Source organism: Aethina tumida, chromosome 2, assembly GCF_024364675.1.
Source record: "Aethina tumida isolate Nest 87 chromosome 2, icAetTumi1.1, whole genome shotgun sequence".
Taxonomy (NCBI): domain Eukaryota; kingdom Metazoa; phylum Arthropoda; class Insecta; order Coleoptera; family Nitidulidae; genus Aethina; species Aethina tumida.
Window position 1 is genome coordinate 21,799,924 of NC_065436.1, and position 26,418 is coordinate 21,826,341.

General features: G+C 28.0%; 1 protein-coding gene across 4 annotated transcripts in view; it reads left to right on the forward strand.

The window, feature by feature from the left end:
- Positions 1 to 26,418, forward strand: part of LOC109600809 (protein bric-a-brac 1) — a 405,012-nt gene that overhangs the window by 3,883 nt on the left and 374,711 nt on the right. For 3 of the 4 annotated variants that reach the window (XM_049962995.1, XM_049962997.1, XM_049962998.1), the window contains exon 2: positions 12,837 to 12,865. The exons of the other annotated variant lie outside the window; for it this stretch is intronic. The gene's annotated coding sequence lies outside the window, so the exon portion shown is untranslated. The remainder of the gene's footprint in view (positions 1 to 12,836; positions 12,866 to 26,418) is intronic. 4 annotated transcript variants of the gene reach the window in all.

Sequence of the window (26,418 nt, forward strand, 5' to 3'; positions counted from 1 at the left end):
GACGGAGAAGTATCGAAAAGGGAAGCATCGCATAAATGTGCAAGATGTTATAATTGAATTTGAATCGAAGACATTAAACCGAATTTAATGGTGGTAAAGTTATCGCCGGGCATATAATATACGGCTGAATACATTATAAATATTAAAGTGAATTTTTATTCCATCTCGAGGCAATATAACCATACATAGACACACACAGTGTGTACTTACGATGTTCATTTTGGCCGTTTCGCAATGCAATATTGATGTGTATGATATTTTAGCAACATTGTATATGTGATATTATCGATATTAAACATCTTATTCGCCATTAAACTGTTTATGAGGGACGTATACTTTTATATGAATTTTATCTTTCTGGCCCCGGACCCCCTCGCTGCAATTTTGTTATGGCCACATATCGACTCGATCAATAGCAAAGATGCCACTTTAATATGCCATTTCGCTAATTAATTACCTTCGATTCTATGCAGAGAACAATGCACGTGATGTATCTATGTCGATCACTACTACATTTATTGATGCCAATAGCCATCAACTCTCTCATTTTTGCTTAATCCGTATCAAGGAGCAACATTAATCAGGAATTATTTTTGCATACTTTGTATAATATGGGATTTCTCACATGTATTATTAAAATAACAAATAAATGTTAACAAATAGTAAATTTTGTGATGTAAATATGTGAAAAATATTTTCATTTTTAATTGTTCTTTACCTTAAATCACGTTAAATTTTATATCTTTGAAGTGGGTAAACTTTTAAACAAGTATTGAAATTTATAATATCAAATTCTTCGAGAAATAATAAGTCAAAATTAATTAAAATTAAAAAAGGAAAACGGAATATTAACATTTTTCCAATCGGTTCTTGGTCAGTTCCTTTTTTGTTCAGCTTCCACATTTCTTTGCATACTTACTTAAAATTAGTGAACCAATAAATTTTTGATCCATAGCTCGCCATCTAAGAGAGAGTAAATTTGTTTTTGACAACGGTCCCATACGTGTTCAATTGGATTGCAGTTTAGAGAATACAGAAGCTAGTGAGGTCATCCACAAAAATGAAATCTGGTCATGATTCTCTATTTAATATGAGCACTCCATGTGTGACTCAAAAGTAATTCCTCCTCTCACTGTTCTAGAACTACCTCCAAAAGCAACAGTCGGGCCATGTTTTGCTTATGATATTTCTCACCTCACCACATTCTTATCTCTAATTTGGTTGCAGTCCATGATCAGGTCCATGGTCATGTTCTGCGGGCAACCCGATACTTCCTGTTTATCGTCTTGTGACTCTAAGATCAGTTATTTCAACATCTTTACGAAGCCAAAATGTATGTCCTCTGATTCACCACCATGTTGTATATTGACATTACCAATTTGCCAATAACATTCTGTGAGAAATGATACTTTTGGATTATTTGTTGACTCAGATTGTCTTTAGAAGAAAATCTGTAAGGAATTTTACGGTGCTACACATCAGATAAATGAAGAATGGACCGAATAAAATGTATTCTAATTCACAAAATGCATTTTTTGGAAACTAAAATTTTAGAAATGGAACTTATTTAAAGAAAAATAAAATTAATATATTAACCGTCAAAATTGTAAATAATATTACTGGTCAAAATAAAATAATATGGAAAATATTTGTAAATGTATTTAATCTAAGAAATTAAAATTATCCACTTCAACAGTGCATTTCTGGATAGATATTCACAATTTTAAGTTTTTAGAAATAAATTTAAATACAAAAGTATGGGATTATTAATCTGAAGTAGTAATTAAAAATGTCATTTTGTTTTATTAAAACCCCGTCTTAATTTTTTAGTTAATATACAAATGTTAAAATTTTATGAGCTCATAAAAATTGCTCGTTTGGAAAGACATTTTTAATTTTCATTAAATTCGAAAATTGCTACTTAATTCTAAGGGTCAGGCCATTTACGTTAGAATCTTCCGTGGAAATTTCTTTTCGTCTGCATTCGAAAAACAAGGGGTGTCTTAAAAATAATGCGGAAATGGTCAAGTGTTGAATAATTCAACGGCAGGCGTCTAAGCAATGCAACAGCCGACAAAATTGAATTGTTGAGAAGAAACATTAACAAAACCATAAAACGGATTAAGGGAACCCAGATGGAAAATCAACTATTCACGAACACATTCCGTAAAAGAAATAAAAGAGAACAACTCCGGACCATCCTAAATGCAAAATTAATCGGGATCCGTGGCTGTATATTTTTTTTCTCGACGCACGTGATAATTGCCTCAATTCGAAATTCAGATTTGATCGCAATCAGAAAATGATAAAAACGCGGCGGATCTGCGGAAAAGAATGGAAAACAAAATGTGTATTAGGTGTGTTACATTCGGTGTGTTCTGGAGTGACGTAGAAATATAAATTAGGGTGGCTAAAATAAATAAAGGGGGAGTCGCCGAGATCAATAATTTAGAAGTGTGTTTTATGTTAGTCTCATATGTACCCAATGAAATTACTGGTTCGCATTTTTACAATCGAAATTCTCCCGAGAATTTATTTCATATAAATGTTATATGACTCAATTAAATTGCCTTTCGGTTATGCCCGGCTATTGTCCAGCATAGTTGACGACATTTTTTTTTTATTTTCTATGTTGCCCAATGTTTTATTCAATATGAGTCAATTAAGTCCGCTAGGTATTTTATTCGGATGAGCTTTGTTGCAAATTAAAAAAGAATACAAAAACTTGACATATTTGTACAATGTAACGAATTTTTTTTAGTTATTTTTTTGCGGGACCTCTCCATAAATTGCATCTGGATGCACCGTGCAAAATAAGTAACGTCCGTTTAATTCAAAATTGTACACGTACACGTACATACGACTTTTTTACTGTGTGTTTTATCTCTCATTTTTTTTATATTGTCCGTCATCATTTCAAATCATTCCCGTTATTGAATTTGAACATAAAAATTCAGTTTAATGAAACTCATTCGTTATTCATGAATACTAAAACGTCTGTTCCAAAATTACTGAAATTGTATTATTGGAAAAAGTAACAGTGATACATAGTAACATACATTTACATACTCCTCTATGTATTCCTTATGTGTAGCAGGATTAAGCGGACGTTCAATACAACTAAAAGAATCTTAACTATTAATTACTTGTATAAACCTTAATAATAGACTGAAGCAATAAAAAATATTTACTGATTAATAGAGAGCAGCAAATATAAATTAATTAATTAATGTACTCATTTATATTAACACTAATTGATTGATGGAACAATTTCATTTCTAAGAATTTTCTAGAATGACTCATTATTCATGTAGTGCTATCGTGCCTTACGTACATAATTATTTATTTGAATATAAAATGGAACTGTTGGCGTTCGAGATCATCGATTGATGTCGGCTAAAAACTATTACTATTTATACATAAATTGTTAATAACAAAAGTATTGGATTAATTAATAATCGGGTAAAATCCATTAACATGTTTCTATTTCCTGACATGAAATTTATGAATGCCTCAATTAGTGTGTATTCAATTCCGTCAATGATAAATTAGGCAAACCGAGTGTCTACGTTTGAAAAACTAATTAACATTTAACATAATGGACGGTCGGGCGCGAAATCTAACGCCGTGAACAATCTTTTTGTTTCGGTCGATATATTTTATACATCTGAAACATCGGATTGTTATGGACCGTACGAAATGGAAACAACGTGATGAAATGTCGAACACGAATAACAACAAATGATTCCACTTTGTCTTCGGATACACTTTTCCACTAATTTATCTTTCATATAAAAATCTTCTCTAAAGTCTTTTCTTTATTTTTTTAATAGCAATTTATTAACATTAGCTTCATAAATATGAATTATATTGAGTATGAAATATTCAAAATATTAATCAGACAAAAGTTGTTATTTTAATATATACAGTAATGGTCATTATTATAGGAACTTTCTAAAATATTAAATATTTTAACCATAACTCTTTTATTTAATTTGGTCTATTAAAATAATATTTAATTTATTTTTCTTGTTTTATTAAGTATCATTAAAACTACTATATTTTTATTCTATAAAATGTTACATATTTTTCTGAATTAATTAATTAATTAATTAACATTAACACTGGAATCGTTTTCATGTTTTCATGAAACACATTTATTAAGCATCATTTCTTTAATATATGGAAGCAAATTGTTGTTTAATATACATAAATCAGGGGGCTTATGACAGAAGAATTTAAGCATCCTCATAACATAATTGAACCGCCCTCTCTGTATCACTGTGGATATAACTTTTTGTGTAGTCCCCTGCAGGAAGTTTAACATAAACAGGACCATCAATTTTTCATAAATTAAATTTAGACTCGTCTCCACTGTTCTGTAGTGAATGTGATCCTAAGAAAGTCAAACTCTCAAGTTTTTAGTAGAAGAATTAATTTCCAGTCCTGTTTTCTTCAGGTTTTTTTAATCCAGTTGTCAATAGGATCACTAAATTTTTTACTACTATGGGTAATTATTGACTTATTTAACCGTAAACTCTTAGCCATCTCTTAATAATAATAATTAATTAATTATAATAAACAAAATACCCTCTAAGAGCAATGATAGACCATAAAGTAAAAAGCTTATATATTTTTAATATATTTTCTATAATTTTGGCCACAACTGTAAGTCTATAATGTTTAACAATTTACAGAGTTGTTGTTATAATGACCACAACCGTGGTTCCGAAGTATGAAAAGGCATCGAGGCAAATTTTGGGAAAATTTTCATTAATCCAATAAATGTTTAAATTGATTAACTAAAACTCTTTCAATATTTGCTAATAATTTAATTGATGTTAATTTCTTAAATATAAATTATATTTACTTTATTGATGTTCAAAATATTAATCAGATAAAAGTTGAAGTAATGGCCATTATTAGAACTTTTTAAAATATAAATATTTAAGCCATAACTCTTATATAATGTGAAGTGTTAAAATAACATTAATTCACTACTTTTATTTTATGAAGTATATTACATTTTTATACCATAAAATATTTTTCTAAATTGAGCTGAAAAAAATATAGCAACTTTAATTTTGAATTGGATTGAATGAAAATTTTGTTTTTTGATTTACATAATTTTTGGAAAAAATTTATTTTTTAAAAAAACTTTAATTTGGAGCTTTGTATGTATAAGATGGAAATTGTATCAGTTCATTTTTAAATTTGAAATTACATTGTTAAAGTGAATGTATTTACTAATTCCTTTAAATTTTTTTACCTCTCTAGAATAACTTATTTAATTAATAACTTATTTAATTAATTTAATTTAATCGTCGGGCATAAATAGAGTTTCTAGAAAATTTAGTAATAGTCACTAACATTTGGGTAATTGTCACATCCTAATAATTTTCTGGTTTTTTATTATAACATAAATTTATAATAAAGATTTGAAAGATTCTTTTCAAAATTTTTATTTAAATTAAGAACAAATTATGATATGAAATATTCTTAAATAAAATTTTTTATTCACATCATTTTTCGAGAAGTAACAATATAAGTATAATTAATAACATTTACTGATAGATAAAAAAGCGGATTCCATTTGTGGTACAATTAAGAATTATTTATCGAGTCTGTCGCACAATGCGAACATTTTCAATTAAGTACCAGGCGGCTAGACCCCGAGATTAGAATGGGCTCATCTCTGCGGGCGATAATGGGCAAATAATGAAAGTTAAAATGCAAATGATTTGTGTCCCCCAGGGCGGCCCGATTTGGCAGCGCGGCATCGGCTCTTGGCGGCTTTCCGCCTTTCCGCTCCACCCAACCTACTGGAAAACCGCCACTCACTCCCATCTTAACCATACGTGCCCTCATTATTTTTTTTAATATTATTGTTATTTACAATCGGGGTCTTCGAGGACTCACCCTTCGGTGCGTTTCGCATTTGCATGTGGGTCGACGGTGATTCCGTGATCGATCGGTCGTTCGATGATATTTTTTTAAATGACGTTCATTAAGGATGCACGCTGAAGCCCGCCCTTATGGCTTCGGGGTGGTTGTGTGGTGCGAACTACTTTAATAACTATTCTGGTTGATGTGAAATTACATTTCACAATGCGAGGGGGTTGGAATAAATCATATGAAGCATAGTTGCAACTTTTTTTACTATTTTGAATTTCACAATACATATATAATAGTAGCTGTATTTGGGGTTAAACAATATTTCATGGTTGCTATTATATTACCCTATTAGTTTAGGTTATAACACATTAAAGTTTCAATATTATAATGTAAATGGGTTGGATTTGGTTGTTTGGAGTAAATATTTTCAAACCAATCCAGAAAAACTGATTTAAACATCTGCAATCTATGAGAACTGTTATTTGTCAAATTCTAAAATTGGAAAAAATACTTTGAAAACATATCCTTTTAAAATTTAGAAATAATATGTCCAACTAATTTACATAATACTTAATTGATAATTTATTTTTTTTTTGAGAATCAGTAAACAGCTTTCTACAGGCACTTCTTTACTTAATATAATATACTTATGTCAAAATATATATTTCATTAAAATTTTGAGGTACTATGTGCAATTTTTATATTTCAACCGGAAAGCTTGATTAATTTTTCCTTTAAAATAAACAATTGTGTCATACTACATTTTCTTTAGTTTCGAGATAACTAATTTTGTGTATGAAACACGTATTTGGCATTTATAAGTATAATTTTAAGATATAACATTTTTTTTAGTAAATTTCGAGATAATTAATATTGTTGTTTATGAAATATAGTGAACATAAGTGATAATTTTAATTTTTTTGACAAACAATGTGAACAGTATAAGACACTTACCCCAAAAATATATCTCTTTTAAAATTTGAGATACTATGTGTAACTTGTATATTCCAAACAGAGACTTTGAATTTACATTTAAAATGCCGAAAAAATATTAAACTTTCTAAAAATATTGTATATTTTTTATTTCACATTAAATTATCTTTATCTAAAATATAACGTTATTTATAGTAAATTTCGAGATAATTAATATTGTTGTCTATGAATTATAGTGGATATAAGAGATAATTAATTTAATTTTTTTTTTTTTGGCCAAACAATAATATTTACAGATACGTTTAAGTGTAAGATATTTATCTCAAAAATCTTCTTAAAATATTAAGATAATAAGTGCAATTCTCAAATGGAGACCGTGATTGAATTTTAAAATGACGAAAAAAACAGAATTTTCAAAAATATAAAATTTCAGTCATCTAAATTATCTTTAGTTAAGTTATAATGTTGTTTCTGATAAATTTTGAGATAATTATTTTTGTTTAAGAAACATAATGGACATGACAAAACGTAAGACTATTTTACACATACTTTTAAGTATAATATTCTTATCTCAAAAGTATTTTGAGTTAATTTGTGCAACTATTTTCGGTAAATTTCAAGATATTTAATATCCTTGCTTATGTAAAGAGATAATATAATTATGTTTTTATCACTAACACGTTTCAAACAAATTGTCAGTGGCGATCTATGTTATAAACCTTTTAATTAAATAGGAAAAACCCAGTCAATATTAAACATTTCATAAATTAAAATTTTCTTACGATTTAAACTTTAAAATCTTTGAAATATCTGAAATTATATATATTTGGAAATTTTAAATCGTAAGGAAATATATATTCTTTAATTAACTATCTTATATTATGTAAAATAAAAAAATCTTGTTTGTCTATTTTTTTTATTTAGATTTAAAATGAAATAATACAAAAAAAAAAATTTTTAACTAAATATTTTTTAGCATTTTCAGTTTTTTTGTTGGGTACCTTTTTTTGTAAAATTTTGAATCTGTTATGGCAGTTTGATCAAAGACTGTGGGTTGATTATTGTATTGTCTATCTCCAGACAGCTAAATAACGGCGATTACCCCTTTGACGTGAATCCAATCTAAAACAGCGTTTAATGAACGGCACGGGGAGACAAATCTATAGACAGGCAACTGTAGTTGTCAGGTATATTAAATTAATTATTGTAATAAAATGTGGAGCAGGTTGATCGGCGTCGGGCGGGTCTAAAGGGGGGTCTATATGGTATGACGAAAATGCGTCGTGTGAGCGCCTGTTCGTCCGTGTGTCGTTGCGAGTTCGTCGGTTCGAAGCGGGCGGATAGCCGGCGAACCGACGGAATTGATTCATTGTTAAGTTCGATATTGCATAAAGTCCATGACAGATGTGCCTCAGTCGTTCAAATTGAACACTTACCAGTGATTAATTACCGCCCGATGGGATATTATATTCTGCGAGGCCGTCTATTTTTGCTATTTTAATTGAAAAATTTATTGTCGCCCCGCTGGTAATTTATTGTTTAATTCGAAATATTTAATTTCGATCTTTCTGGCAGCCTCTCACGGTCCGGTTATTTATTTCGGTGCGTTTTTTTACAATTGAAAATTAAGTTTTATATCACTGAATTGATTGTAAAATTGTGTCCAAACAATGATGGATGCATTGATTTTGTACATGCACCGCGCCACCCATTCCCATTCGCTGCCCTTTCAGTTAAGTGAGCACTAATGAAATCAACTTTTCTCTCGTTTTGCACTTTTTTTGCAGTCCATTATTTACGTTTGCACATCACATTTTATCTAAATCCATCCGAATTTAAATACGTTTTGTATTTAAATGAGACGAGTGCGACTATTAATTCGCACTTGTTTCGGAAAATTTCAGTAATCAAATTAAATAGGTAAAGTGCAGTATTCTAAAGGATATCAAAATTTTATAGTTTTTATCACACATAAATATAATAATTTGTTCTTATGACCGTCAAAATGTGGGTTTATGGTTAAACCGCTTATAGAGATTTACACATAATAGAATAGAATAATAATCCGTTTATTTTATTTAGTTCTGATTTATTGTATTGTTGGTATTTTTATTTTAGGGCGTCCGTTTTCCAGTATAATTCAATTTTATGTGTAAATTTACAAATTACACACCATTTATGATTAATTATAATATATAAATTATATTACATATAATTCCATTACACATTACATATATAATAAATTATGCATAGCTGGTGTGTTTTATTGCACTTTAAATTTAATTATACTTAAATTAATTACGGTTTATTCGACATTTTAAACGCACACCGCACTACTACTACTATTACATACAAATTAATGCCATAAAAGGAGAAAATAGGCATTCACATACGGGGTGACTCGAACAATACATCAATATATCATTTTATTTTGATATATTTACTAATGTTTGGATATTGTTGGTGATAAAAGATAATGCTATAAATTTTAAACTTCCCGTAACTTTTTTAACTTGATTATAATTAATAGTAGCTTAAAGTAGCTAGATCACGTAACGGAGACCTATTATAATAATGTTTATAGCCTAAAAAGTGAAACAAATTCTTTCGAACATTTTCTTACAAAAAATAAGTATGTAAGTGAATTTTACATAGTTCAAAATGGGGATATACCAAAATTCACAAAAGATGTTGATATGTCATTTACAGATTGATATTTTTCTAATATTTTGTTTTCCTGTTTATATAAATTCTGAAATAAAATAAGAAAAATATTTAAGGATATCAGATAGTAAATTATATTTCTATATGCTTATTATACACTTTTAAATTTTTTTTAACTGGATTTAGTTCCGTCTTTATGCTTCTCAATCGAGAATTTCAACTTGATTATAGTTTAACCAATTTTGAACAACTTTGGAAGCATGCTCCGGATCATTGTCATCCATGGTTCCATTACATCTCTCATAATACATAAATATATACATGAAACGGTCTATGTTACCGCTAATTTTCTGTAATGGTACGATACCATGCCAAGAATGGCAACACCAAACCATAACGTTTCCTCCAAACTTTTATTTTGTTTGTCATGAATGTATTATTTACAAACTGATAATCCCTCCTAAGTACTCCTCCCCAAAATTTTGGGGGATAATGTTTAAAAATATTTTTATGGTTTCTTTATTGAAATACTTCCTTGCGAGTTTTGTTCATTCAGACTACGTCTCAGACATATACTATTTTAAATTTTTTTTTTAATAATAATTCTTTTCAGAATATTTTACAGATATCTATATCTCGAGATTTAACGACATATATATTTATGCATTTATTTATTTATTATTTAAATATACATTAAAAAATAAAATATTCCACAATATTTTGTAGATTTAACCTATATTTCGTTTATTGATATTTATCCTTGAGAAATCTCATTGTAAATGTTGATATAATATTCACCTAGTACAAAGTACAAAGTTTTCACCATTTACTACCTTAATTTTAATGAATAAACATAAAAAACATAAATAAATAAAAATATAATATTTTTAAATACGACTTAATGATGCATTTAATAACTAATTAATTTTGTGTATGAAACACCGAGGGCATATTTGTATATATATATATATATATATATATATATATATATATATATATCTATATTAAAATTTGATTTACTATGTGCAACTTACATATTCCAGAGACAATGAATTTGCACATAAACTGCCGCAAAAAATATTAAACTTAAAAAGTAACGTTATTTATAGTAAATTTCGAATAATTAATATTGATCTCTAGGAAATTCTATTAATTCAAATTAATTTCTTTTGACAAAACGTAAGAATACTTTACATATACTTTGAAGTATAATATACTCATCTCAAAAGTATTTTGAGATAATTTGTGTAACTATTTTCGGTAAATTTTGAGGTAATTAATATTATTTGTGAAAGTTAGAAGATGTAGTTATAGTTTTTATTTTTTGACAATTACATTCTACAGGTACATATGAGTATGAAATTTTGTATTCTAAAGGAAAAAAAAAAGTTGAATTTACCTTTAAAATGTCGGATAAAAGTCTCCAAATATATGATTTATGACATTAAATTATTTTTAGCTAAGGTATCCGACTATTTCTGGTAAATTTCAAGATATTTAATATCCTTGCTTATGTAAAAAACATAAATAAATAAAAATATAATATTTTTAAATACGACTTAATGATGCATTTAATAACTTTCATTTATGATTTATCGTCTGTAGTAAATGACTTTAGTAATTGCGTAAGGCTTATAAGCCTAATAGAACCTTGCATTGCAAAGTTTTTACAAACGTTATGGTTTGTTTAATATACTGCTAATATTTTCTAAACACCACAATACTTGTCTTTGAATCCTTAATATGTAGTAGTAGGGTGTTTTAAAAGAGAATTTCTCGTTTTTTTCCTTGGAACATTTATTCAGCCGTGCATGAATTGGTTGAGCAGAAAGTTTTTAGCTTTAAATATAAAAAGTAAATGGATTTCGTTGAACGGGATTAGACGCAGGTAACTAAGAATAGTGGCTGTTGAGTAGGTGGGAGTAGGTAGCTGCAGCCAGCATTTGTATGTGTTTATATGCATTGCAATAACCAACCACTCAAAATATATATGGATAAGGAGAGCATATTAAATATTTCAAAGCGCAGTGTTTGCGTTTAAAAGAGTAAAGTACGAAGCAATTTCCCTCCGTGAGAGGAGACATTTCACAAAGACGGAACATATAGAACATAGTAGCGGAGCCAGCCAGCTATTTACATAGCAAAATAACTGTAAACCGTAAATATATAAAAGAAATACTATTAAATATAAAACGCACTGAAATGACTTTTAGAATGTAAATGCGCGACGCGCGATTCAAGTGGAACAATTTGTGCCTGCTGCTCCCGTATCTTCCTCTCTCTGCACTTCGCCTTTCTCCCTTTTTCCTTACTGGTTGCTCCATGATTTCCCGCGTCGGAACGCTAAAATATGCGCCTCCAATGTCGCTTTTCAATCGCTTATAAACACTCGTCGCTTATTTACCTCGCCTTTTTGTCCGGCCTCCGGATTAACTCTTTAATTCATTTACTACCGATGTATCCAATCACTCGATGGCAGTTTTACCAACAAATGGCATTTGATTATCTAGCTAATTGCCGCTTCTGTTCATACACTTTTATTTTTATTAAGCGATTGCGCTTATTGCGAATATTGGCGGATGCGCCCGCCAGCATCTTTTTTTGAACATGCAAGCTAATCCTTGTAATATATTCCATTACTCGCATTTATATACAAAGTAAGTAAGCAGAACTAGACGTAACAGACGAAATAAAGAGAAGCGCCTCCGTTTTTTATGCAAAACACTTGCGGCCAAGCACCACAACAAAATTTACAGTCATATTTCCGGAGCACGTAATTGCAAAATTAATTGTAGCACTACTTTAATTTACGGACTTAAGTGTTTTTTCGTAAATGTGTATCCACAAAATAGAAGATAAAGCGTCGCAGATAAAGGAAGGCACCGCGCAATTAAAATGAGTAAGTGAGATACATTTTATCTGGGAGGACGACGGCCATTCATATTTTTCTGCATTTCTTTTCATTGTGTACAATTTTTATCTATGCATATCACGACTGCCTTTTTTTTTCAACTTTACTTTAAATTGTATAAAAATGCGGACGCTGTAAAGTTTTGGCTCGAACTGGAATCGTTGCATTAAACTTCTGAATATTTTTGTCAGATATATTTTTAAGATGAACACATAAATTTCTGGAATCCTTTGACGTTGCAAAGATTTAAATTTTTTCCTAATGCCATACATTCTTAGTAAATTTAAAGATTTCAAATCTCCAAATTTATTTGTAGAATTCTAGAACTTTTCCGAAACATTCATCATGTAATATTTGGAAATGTGGCTTGAAAGCTTGTATTAATAATTATTAAGATTACCTCCAACAATAATAATATTTCATCGTGTTTCAGGATTCAAACTTAACGGTGGAAGTGGAAAGGTAAGTTCTAAGACAGAGTCTTTGACAAAGTTTGTTAGTTTTCATATTTGCCGTGCATTTATAAAAATGAACATTGGCAATGTTGCCTCGAAGAAGCGAAGTTCATTTCCATTTTCCAAGCTTTTACCAGGCTTCATCGCGTCGAAATGTTATGTTAATAAGTTTCCGGCGTTTTTATGTGACTTTATGCCGCGGCAATTATCGAATTAGTGGACTTTTGAAAAATTGATTAGCCCGACTAATTGGCTTGATGAGGTCGCCGCGCGACTGCTGGGGATTTTTTCCTGTCGCCAAGCCGCCATCGTCGCGGAACGCAAATAGAATCACGGGGGGGACCACCCGGTGGTTGCTGACGGTGGTGGTGGATGGCAAAATAAAATTCCAACTCCCATTTCCTTAACGCATTAAGTGTAAATATTTTCGGGGCGTTGCGGTGCGGGGATGCGGTTCGGCGGCCTATCCGTCGCGACGCCCCCGGCATCGGCGTCCCCCCGATCGACGCTCCGGTGTCTATGAGCTTTCCCCTAATCTTAAACGTTATCTAGAGAGAATTGATGGTCTCTCAGATAGTCGACATATCATCTGTCTATACGTTATTGTATGTGTAGGATGTACCTTTTTAATGTATATAAATGTAAAATTCCAATAATATATATTGTATAATATTTTTCCAATATTAAATAACAGTTCTATATCCTTAATCTATGGTCTTTAAGTAGTTGTATTTAATGTTTTTCCTGAAACTTCTTCTAATATATTAATTATAGCAATTTTTTTCATTTTTAATCATTCTTTTAGCAATTTCTTTAAAATTTTAATTCATATAGTAAACAGAATAACCATTGACTTTGTTGTTAAAATAAATAATAATTCACTATAGCTCCTATGTAGAGCAACGAATTAAACATAATAATTTTATTAAAAGTACGATTCTTTTTAATTTGAATTAATTTTATAATTATTAAGTGTTTATATATTTCATACCCTCCTTTATATTCGGATATCTCATTCCTTAAAATTAAAAATGCCTAGAAGTGTTCATTTATCGATACAAATTAAACAACAAATTGTAGAAATGTTCCGGAATGGTGAAAATCAGAGTAAAATTGTAGTCGATTTAAATTTAAACAAATCGATCATTTCAAGGACGATTTACAATTTTAACAAAAGGAATACACTGGAAGGAGTTCCCAAAAGTGGTAGAAAAGGCAACACTAGAGTCGTAGACGGGAAAATAAAAATTCTGGCTGTTCATGACCCTTTTATCAGCGTTTCCTACAAAAAACAACGAAACGATGTCTCTGTGTCAATGAGTACCATAAAACGAAGACAAAAACTACAAAAATATAGAAAAAATTGAATATTATTATTTTTGTATTGTGATTTTTTTTTTCTGCATATTTAGATTTCAAATCAAATATAAATAATAAAAGAAAAGACAAAATTACAACAATATTCTATAAGATTGTATTTTTTACATATATTTTAAACATTAAACTCATAAACGTGAATATTCCATTTGCTCTTTTTATCAGCATATTTGGATATCAAGTCAAAAATAGAAGGAAAACAAAAAAATTTAAAGTTACAGAATATTTGGAATATTATATTTTTATACTTTTATCTAATTTATTACTTATTTTGAACATTAGTTTATTTTTATTTTTGATTTGATATCTAAATATGCTCTAAAAAATTCACAGAGAACAAATATAACAAAGAAAAATGAAAATATTCTGATATATAAATGTATATTTAATTTTAAAATTGTAATCGATTTAAATTTAAACAAATCGATCATTTAAGGACGATTTCCAATTTTAACAGAAGGATACACTGAAAGGAGTTCCCAAAAGTGGTAGAAAAGGCAACACTAGGGTCGTAGACGGGAAAATAAAAATGCTGCCCTTTTATCAGTTTTTCCCCCCATAAATCAAGAAATAAACGAAGCCACTGTCTCAATGAATACCATAAAACGAAGACAAAAAGATGCTGGTCTTTATGGTAGAAAATCAGCAAAGAAGTCCTTCATTTCTGCAAAAATAGAGCAGTGAGACTACTTTTTGCAAGAAAACATGTAAACTGGACAGATGGGCAATGGAAGACAATTTTGTTTTTCGATGAAATACGGTTTCAATTATTAAAATCTGATGGTATTTCATGGGTGTGAAGACCAATTAATGAAAGGTATAATTACATTATAGTATATTATCAAGTAAACAGTTGTATTCTTTTGTAATAATTGTATGATTTAAATAATGAAGTGAATTTAATGATAATGAAAAATAATTAACTACGCTGATGCTGATATCTTTGTAATGATGGCTGTAATGTAGTGAATAAGTTTGAAGGGTGGTTTCTGGGCAATATAGTTTGTTATCTTCATAACATAAATTCGGTTATATTTACGTATTAGACTACTAAATAGAAATATATGTTTCAAGTTTAAAATTCTGTTTAAAACAAAAACAAAAAATATGTAAAATCATTTCTACAGCGTGTCTTTGAATACAAAATATTGAAAACAACAAAGTGTATTAACAAAAACGTTGTGAAATACCGACTAAAATTTCTGTCACAGAAACACGAATTGTTAATTTATGAGACAAAAGTGCACATTGAAATAGTTAGAAACAGTTAAAATTTGGCATAGAACAAGACCAAATGTCGGAATTGTGAAAATAAATCCGTTACCGCGACCAGCAAATTAAAAAAGTGCGGCCGTTAGTAAAAATTGACATATGGAATAATGAAATATTTTAGATAGCAATTCCTGGTGGCGCACACAAAATTATTCCGCACATTCGTGCTTTGTCGCACGAACAACAATATTTTTAATTAAAAAAAAGTAAAGCAATAAAACTTGCCGCTATTGACAGATGATTGTGAAATGCGGAGGCTCTCATGTATTCATTCAATTTAGTAACGTAAGATTAAAAAATAATTAATTAAATTTTCGGCCGGTATTGCATTGACGAATTATTTGAAAATTAAAAATTTATACGGCCATTGTCAACCCTAATTAGAAAAACGAAATACACGTCAACCCCAAATTTATTTTAATTCTGTTTTCGTAATTTATTATCCTGGAAACTTTTGTTCGTTGGGGAAAAAACATTTTTTAATTCCGTGGATTTGATAAATTAAAAGTAAAGAATAAAGTACGGTATAATTAAAAATCCATAATTAACTAAGTGACCACTTTTAAATATTTAAACTTCCCCGTTAGTATTAGTATCCAATTAAAAGTATAAAAGACACGACACATTAATAAATAAATGCGCGTATTAACAATAAAACCGTATCTTTTGGCACGAACCTCATCCAAGAATCACGTAAACGATTTCTCAATAATTCATCCGCATCCTCGTCACATCCCGATGCCGGTCTCGCGTTTGGCGTGTGCGAGATGCCGCCGCCGTCGTACGTCAAAACGATTGACGAACATCGATAATACGTCTGGGGTAGGAAATTTGGAGCGCCCGCGAAACCGAACGGGGGGACCAGAGAAGAAGCAGCAGGTGGGGAATCGGGCGACCGCCCGCGGGCAAGACGGTATCGCGTGCGTGTGGGGTCGGCCCTCGCGGCGACCCCACATTGGCCCGACGACTGCACCGAGGGGGCACCTGTTTCCCCCAGCAGCAGCGCGACTGCTGCGAGACGAAGAACTCGCAGACATGGCGACAAGATCTTGCGAATTTCACTCGATTCAAATGTTTGAAGTGTAAAAATATTACGAATTTATATATTTTCATACGTATTTTACTAAAATTTTACAACTAAATGTTGGAAATAATACAATATATTTAATGAAATTCCTACATAATAAAAAAAAGGAAAGTTAAAACTGCAAAAATATAGAAAAAATTGAATATTATTTTTATATTGTGAAATTTTTATCAGCATATTTAGATACCAAATCAAATATAAAAAATGAAAGAAAAGATTAAATTACAAAAATATTCAATAATATTATATTTTTATACATATATTTAATTTATTACTTATTTTAAACATTAAAATCATAAAAGTGAATATTCCTTTTGCTCTTTTTGTCAGCATATTTGGATATTAAGTGAAAAATAGAAGGAAAACAAAAAAATTACAAAATATTTTGAATATTATATTTTTATATAATTAATTACAAAAAAGATTCTCTGTGAATTGTTTAGAGCATATTTAGATATTAAATAAAAAAATAAAGTAAAATGAAAATATTCTGATGTACTTTTATATTTATTTTTTATTTGTTAAAATTAAACATTAAAATTATAAAAGTGAATATTATTCCTTATTATTGCTGTGTGAAAAATAGAAAAAAAACAAAGAAATTTTAAAAGCACAAAAATATTCTGGAATATTACACTGTTTATATGTATTTTTAATCTATTATTTATTTTAAACATTAAATTTATAAAATTAAAGTTCATACTTTTTCCTCTAAGATTATAGTATATATAGTATATATAGATATCAAATCAAGAATAAAAAATAAACAAAGAAAAATTAAATTTACAAAAATAGTCTGATGTATTTTTATATGTAACACACACAATTTTAATTATTTTAGGTATTAAAATTATAAAAGTGAATATTATATTTTTTGCTCTGTGAATTTTTTATCATCATATTTAGATATCAAGTCAAAAGTAAAAAGAAAACGAAGGAACTTTAAAAGTACAAAAATATTCTGCAATATTATATTTTTATATGCATATTTAATTTATTATTAAATTTATAAAATTAAAGTTTCTATTTTTCCTCTGAATTTTCTAGGGCATATTTAGATACCAAATCAAAAATAAAAAAAAAAACAAACAAAAATTAAAATTGTCGTTTTCTGTTGTTTGTGAATATGTGAATACTTAAACTATAAGAATATATTTATAATATGAATAATAAACACAAAAAAAAGTAAAAGAAATTCTTCAGATTACCGTAAAATTGTACTTTTTTTATTTCAAAATGTCGTCATGTTTTTAATTTTCAAGAATAAAACAAATTAGGAAATACAGATAAGATTTGAAAACAATTTTCATCTGCAAATATAAAAATTATCTTATTTTTGATTAAATATATTTATTGCAGTGTAATATTAAAGTTTGGACGTTTTATTTATTAGCTTACAAATATAGAAAATTTTAAGAATATATAAGAATGAATATACATTGTACAGAAAATAAAACAATAATTTGTTCATCAAAAGAAAAGTTTCTCTGTGATTTTGTTTTACATTTAGATATTAAATAAAAAAAAATAAAGAAAATTGAAAATATTCTGATTTACTTTTATATGTATATTTAGTTTGTGAATTATTTTAAATATAAAATTATAAAAATGAAAATTATTCCTTATTATTGCTGTGTGAAAAATAGAAAGAAAACAAAGAAATTTTGAAAGCACAAAAATATTCTGGAATATTACACTTTTTATATGTATTTTTAATCTATTATTTATTTTAAAAATTAAATTTATAAAATTAAAGTTTATACTTTTTCCTCTAAAATTTTTTAGAGCATATATAGATACCAAATCAAGAATAAAAAATAAACAAAGAAAAATTAAATTTACAAAAATATTCTGATGTATTTTTATATGTAACACACACAATTTTTTTACTATTTTGAGGTATTAAAATTATAAAAGTGAATATTATTTTTTTGCTCTGTGATTTTTTTTGTCATCATATTTAAATATCAGGTCAAAAATAAAAAGAAAACGAATGAACTTTAAAAGTACAAAAATATTCTGTAATATTATATTTTTATATGTATATTTAATTTATTTTTAAATTTATAAAATTAAAGTTTGTATTTTTCCTCTGTGAATTTTCTAGGGCATATTTAGATACCAAATCAAAAAAAAAAAAAAACAAGAATTAAAATTGTCGTTTTCTGATATATTTGTTTGTGAATATGTGAATACTAAAACTTTAAGAATATATTTATAATTTGAATAATATACTCTGAAACACAAAAAAAGTAAAAGAAATTCTTCAGATTAACAATTTACAAACTGTAAAATTGTATTTATTAGCTTACAAATAGAGTAAATTGTAAGAATATGTTTATACATCGTACAGAAAACAAGACAATAATTTGTTCATCAAAATAATATTAGTTCTAAAATTAATTAATTAATTAAATAAAGAATAAATTATGATTTTTGGTTGGCACTCAAGAAGTAGCCTTGATAAACAATATTTTATTCAGCTAATGATGCCAGAACATAATTAAAGTCTTTTGAACCTCAATGTTATGTTATTGCTTATCGCTCCATAAATTTTTAAATATAAAACTATCGGTTTCAGCTAATAAATATATACTGCAAATCGTGTGTGTAAATATTGGCAACGCTGCGGTCGTGAATCACGCATAAGTATTCCTTCATCGTCATTTATTCAAGTGATATATTTTCCGCAAGTTATAATTTAACTTCAATATATTAGTTTTTATTTTTGCGATAATTACGATTAATTAAAAGTTGTTAGTTACGAGCAGCAGACTGGAGGGGGGAGTTGGGACGGGAGGGGGTGTTCGTATCTCGTAATTAATACATATAAATCTACGGCCGAGCCGCTGCCTTAACCGAACTCAATTTTAATTATATATTATAAAAGTTCACTGCAAACTTTAATTATTTAATTATTTTTTAATTCGATGTTATTGCGAATTGCCACTCGGCCAGGCTTGCCATCCATCTGTGCTTCGCAACTTTATATTGCTTACTAGTTGGTTTTTTTTGCTTTAATTAAAATTATTCGTCGTCGGCGTTTTAGGCCTAATTGAATGATTTTACGGCGACTCCGGGGCAATTTATTAAGATATCGACGCTGGGGATTGGCGGTATTAAAGTCTACGGACTTAAGTATTAAGCAAATTTTCTTCTTCTATTTTAATTCGGATGGGTAAGTTCGATTTTAAATGAGCTGTGTGTATAGGTATATTGATCGTGGTGTTGTGGTCTGTTAATTTTGTTGGGCACAAACAATAAATTTGAATAATTAATTTTTTAATGACTGGATGGAATAATTACTATTTCTGATAATTATATCGAAGTAGGAAGAAATGCCATCAATTATTCACAAACTTAACTTAGTAATTATATTTCGGTGTAGTCATAATTAAAATTTACATCATTATGGATTCACCAGCGACAATAGTTGTATGTGTTCGTTTCATTTGGTTTTCGTCATCAATTATTTAAAGAGTTCCGGAATATATTTAGATTGCTCCGATTGGCCATAGGAAAAAAATCATGTTGTGTCGTGACATTTCCGACAACATTAGTTTAATTATCTCCGACGTGAATTATTTATCAAGCGCAATATAAAAATTTTCAAAATCGATATTGTATTAATTATTTGTCCGACAGTTCTTTAGATTAATTAATCAAGTTTTATTTTTTATTTTAAACTGTTTTAATTATTCATAACTTTTTTAAGTTGCTTATTTCGTTTTTTATTCATTATTTCGCAACAATTTTATTGACACATTTCTGAAGCTAGAAAATTAAACTTCTTTGAGAAACTTTGCTAAATTTATTAATCTGAAATATTTAAAAAACATGTAATTAGTGTGGACAATTTTCAATATTATAATTGTACAGAAAATATTATTAAAAATGATTAGAAGAGTTAATATATAACTTTTGAAATATTTGTTTTTCGATTATCTAAATATCTTCTTCATAAATTAAAGACCATCGTATAATTTGTTAATTTTATAAAATGGTCATATTAGTTTGATGCTGGCTTTTTTGATTTTAGTTATCTTTTTCGACGTTTAACATGTTATCACTTTATTTTAAGAAATACGAAAGATTAGGATAAAAATATATTATAATGTTCTCAAGATAATTAACTAAAAGACTTAATCAAATTCACCTAACTGGTAAATAAGAAATATATTTTTATGATAAGAAAGTGTTAGATCACCATAAGACCGTCTTAGAAACTGAAAATATTTTTCATGTGTTTTTTATTATTAATAATATTTTGTGTCCACCTATTTGATTAGTAGTTTCTGACATGTGAGGGACGACCTCCATTCTCTTATCACTCGGTACATTAATACAAAAGTTTGCAGTATATTTGACAACTCGAATTCTTTTCTGGCCATGATTCGACTGCAGATCTTCTGTTTTATTCAACCAACACAATTATTATCAAAGTTAAGCATTCCTAAGAGTAATTTGAATAATAATTACTAAACGAATAATTGCCAGGAGTTTTGCTTTATTCCACACATTAATTTTTCCTCTAAATGGTAGAAAATTGACGTCTACAACACTTTTCCAGAGGCTGTTAACCGCGGGGAGTCCCCGCTCAATTATGGAGACATCACAATGTATCGTCTGTGTCGGTGCGAATTAAGTGCAATAATCGTGGGGACAGTGTCCCGGTTCTGGCGGCGGCGTCCCGGCCAACTGGACCCAGGTCCGGACCCGCTAATTGTTGATAACATTCTCCACGGGCCACGGGTCCCGTGGGACTGGTCACGGACCACGATCAGTAATTGACATAAAGCGATGTTCAATTTTCATTAATTCCAATTCGCATTGTTGTGCCACGTCGATTTCTAATGGTCTCCTTGCTTTTGTTCCCGGTCAATTCGCCAATTATATTTTATTACCATTTGGATACAAAGTTGTTATTTAATAATTAAGTCGTAATTCATATTGTGATTTAAGTATCAGATATATTTGACTATTAAATGTATTTTTTTGTTACACAAGACGAAAATTAATATATAAACTAATTTATGAAACAAGTATGAAAGTATGAAACCCTTAATAATTATTAATTATTTATAATTGATGAAACTTTGGAAGTTATTTAAAATAATGGACATTTTACCAAGTATTTTAATAATACATTTATAATTACCTAAAATTGTTTTTTTATATTATCTAAGGAAAACTTATTTACAATTATTGAAGGAATATTAACAAAACGAATTCATCACGTATTATTTGAATTTTAGTGGTTTTTATTTAATGAAAATGTCTGAATTTTTAAATCAAGATTTTAGAAATTAAATTAAATTAATATAGTATTATACCACTGCAAATTAGCTTCGTAGTAGGAATCTTTTACTTTCTATATCATGCATGATGTCTCTCTCAAAATTCAGAAGGATCAAAGGCTTCTCAATCTATATAAATAAACCAATAAAATATTATAAAAACTTTTTTAAAGAGTTGGAACACGATTATTTAAGTTTATTGGAAACATTTTCATAATTTAACCAGAATTTATATTTAAATACCACAATTAAGTTGTTGTATAGCTGTCTCTCTTATAAAAATGTTTAAACTGTTAATACAGGCTTTAAATAAATATATTAAATAATGTAGTTATCAGAGTATTTTAAAAAATATACAAATTATACAAATTATTTATATTATTTTCTTTCTCCAATAAAAATGTATCACTTTTAAATTTAGGCCTTAGAATAAATAAAAAATATGCATACCATAAAATTAAAAAATAATTTGTCAGTATTAAAAAATGAATGAAAATAGTTTACTAGATTAAAATATTAATATATATATATATTGATGTTATATAATTTTGAGAAAACTAATTGTGAATTTGCATTTTCTGATTAATTTAATAAATTACACTTATATAAAGAGTTGTAAAATTATAGTTACTCTTAAGTTTGTTACCTAAAAAAATAATTTAAAAATTATAAATTACAAGAATTTTTTGTTATTCTTTGTCTCTAATAAAAAGTCTGAATTTTTATTTAAATCTTTGAAGTGAATCCATAAAAATTATATAATGTTTGATTTATAGAAAGTTAAAGTAAATCATTAAATTATGTGTACAATTAAAGTATTTAAAATTAATACGAATAGTTAATGAATTTAAAACATTAATAATTATATATTACGTAATTCAAAAACAAAAAATATTAATATATATTTTCTAATTAATGTAGGAGCGCAAAATATTCATTCACATAAATGTTTTAAAATATTTGATGTAAAGAACCGAGAAAATTCATTAGACATATTTCCATAATTTATACACAATTACGTGTTTTATGATTCAACAGTCAAGTAATATTCCTAAAGAATATTTTAAAAAAATATAATTATTTATATTGTCTTTTTTTCATTAATAAATAAATTTTAGTGTTATATTAAGGCTTTCAAATTAATGTATAACATTGTTTGATTTATATAAAGTTAAAAAATAGTTAATTATTAATTCTGTTCATTTAAAAATTAATGTAAATAGTTAATTAGATTAAGAATTAATTATTACATGTTGCATAATTAAAAAAGTTGGTTGGTTGGTTTAATTAATTTAGCAAATTTTGTTCTATTTTATGTAAAAAACCGGAAAGAAATCATTCAATTTTATTGGAGACATTTCCATAATTTATCCACAATTATGTGTTTTATGATTTGTCAGTCAAGTAATAGTTGAAAATTGAGTAAAATAATAATTTAGTGTTAAAAGTATCGATAAGTGGATTATAAATCGAGTGCTGTCTATTTTTAACTAGTAACCATGTTTGCATGGGGTGAGTTTATGAAATATTCATAAAAGTTGAATTGAAAACCGTAAAGTTTATTATTGAATATACATATTTAGTAGACAACTAGAACATAAGAAAGCAGCATGTAATTTGTATATCTGATGTTCCCCTTTTCTTCTTTCATATTGAAACGCGTATTTATTATTAAAATATTTATCGCGGCGCAGCGGTCAATATTATGTCGGGTCGCTTTAAATCAGTGTGTAATTTGAAGTGTTTAAATATATTTCAATACTGCGGCGATGTGAAATTACACATGTAATAATAAGTAATAAATCGTGGATTTAACCTATCTTTATTAGTAATAACTTATTTATATAGAGGTACGAAGGCATAAATTATAGTTCGTCAATAATATATCACGCAATTTACGGGGACGACCCATAACTACGAACCCGGTGCTCACCTCATCTTATTTCATCTTATTTATCACATTTATATACCAATAAATTTGATTTTAAAATGCCAAACGCGTAATTACTATTATTCGATCCCGTAAACTGGCTCACTTTTTCTCTCGTACGAAGAGAGTTCGAGTTGCGCGCCTCTTTTGTGTTTTCTCGCGGGCGATTTCGACCTGAAAAATTGATTTATATTCGCGATAAATAACTTGGATTTTGCCGCAGCGCCGCCGCGGTTTATCAACAATTTTAATTATTGCTGGGACGAAACCTAAATATTCATTCCAAAAAATAAACGAGATGTTCACAAAAGGACGGATATTTTTTGTTGTAGTTTATAAAAATGGGGCTTTTAATGGGAACAATTTTTTGTTTTTTAATATTGTTATTGTGACTAGGACAATTTTAAAATAAATGGCAATCCTTTTTTTCACCACCGTAAAAATTGTTTTCATACATTTGAACATTTTTTGATTTGCTGTAATTAAATGTTGCCCTCGGTATTTTTTTGTTGCAGTGTTATCAGAGAGAACATAATTCTAATTAGGACAGTTTTTACGTTAATTAAATATTTATGAATATTCTGATTTCCATGAATGCATTATATTTATGTGTCTTACAAATTATTAGAAAGAAAACTAAGCTCTGATCATTGTTATCTAAAATAATGCACTTATTTCTGTTATAAAATTAATTTTTATTTTGATCGTACTCTTTGATAACTTAAGGTATCACAAGATCAATCTTTCCACTAAAAAAGGAAGGCTTAATTGTTCATTAATAAAAATATTTGCTCCCTGAGGCTATAAATCCTTCCAATCCATTTAATAAAAGCTGGATTCTGTGTTTATTGAAATAATTATATTTGGAGACCTATTTACCAACTTTTGAAGTGTGTACCTTCCACTGAAGGGATATATTTGAGATACAACATCTTTTTCTTTACCACAAAGCATCTCTAGTCTCTAATGCAGGATAACTTGATCTAATTCATAGGTTTTGAATGGTTGTGTTTTAATTATCATTCAATAAAGCCTGGATTTCCCATTTTGGAAGCTTCTTTTTTCATCCTTATTAATCATATTGAAGCGTTGTAATCAAAATTTTACGTTTGTATAAGATGAGGCCTTATCACCATTATTACATTTCTTCTAAGACTGACAGATTATTTTGAAAATATGAACAATTTTAATTACACTAAAAACATTTAAAACATTTAGTTTAAATATATATTTAAATAGAAAAATAGAAACAAACTTTATATATTTTAAGAAATATATTTAAAAAATAAAATTATAAAACATATTTACAATTTTCAAAAATATATTTTACAAAAAATAATTATGTATATTCTATGAAAACTACTGTATTTTCTTTAATAAAAAGGTATCATTGTTTAACTTTTTCCTTACGACAAATCGTAGCTAAATTTTCATCTAATAACACTTATATTTCCCATTTTGGAAGCTCCTTCTTCCGATCTTACTAATATAAGTTATAATCAAAATTTTAAATTTGTATAAGAGACCTTATGACCATAATGACTTTTCTATGTCTTTGAGAGAGATAATAAAATATGAATAATTTTAGTTTTTAATTTTTTATGTAAGAAAAATAAAATTGTAGAACTTATTTACAATTTTCAAAAATATATTTTATAAAAAATATTTAATTATGTGTACTCTGTGAATTGAATAGTATTTTTTTTTTTAATAAAAAAGTTTGATTGTTTGACTTTTTCTTTACAACAAAGCAACGCTAGTCTCTGATGCAATGTAACTTATGGTGATTTTATGCGACTGATGGTCTTTGAATGGTCGAGGTGAGTTTTAATCTGATAACTGGAATTCCCCATTTTCGAAATTTTTTCTTTTGTTGCTTCTAAAAGTTCTAAAAAGAACGTCGTAACCAAAATTGTAAATGTAAAAGCTCAGACCATATCACCATAAGCTTCTATCCACATTTGTTAAGTTTTCACTGCTGATTTTTTAAAATTAAACTGTGGATTTGTTAAATGATGATAATACAGTTTGACGCCTCTCATTATTTCGACTGTTCAATAAACACAGGAAAATTGTAAAACAATGGAGAATAAACTGTCAAATGCTACTGCAAAATACTAAACGCATCAAATTTGATATATTTCATATATTGCAATACGAAGGACCAGAACTAAGTTCAGTAGCTAATTTAAATAAAAATTTTAATGTATGTACATTTTGAATTTAAATAACTTATTTAAATTGAGCGAATAATAATTTTAAAATAAGAATACAGTTGTTGATGTCTAAATTATGTGTTGGCCGGTCGTCATAATTTTAATATATAAAGGGGTGAATTTCAACGGTCAGATACATGTTAACATTAATAATGTGACCACAGAATGACAAAATTGCCGGTTTTAATACAATATAAATATAGAGAAGCGGTCACTTTATCACATTTTGTTTTACACTTTCAACCGCTGCATTCGGACAAAACTGGAATGTATACCATTTTATATTTTCACTCGTCGAGATAATTAATTTAAATGATCAAAATTTATTGTTTTAAAATACACACCGTAAACAAATTTATTTTCTTTGGGCCCATTTTCGTT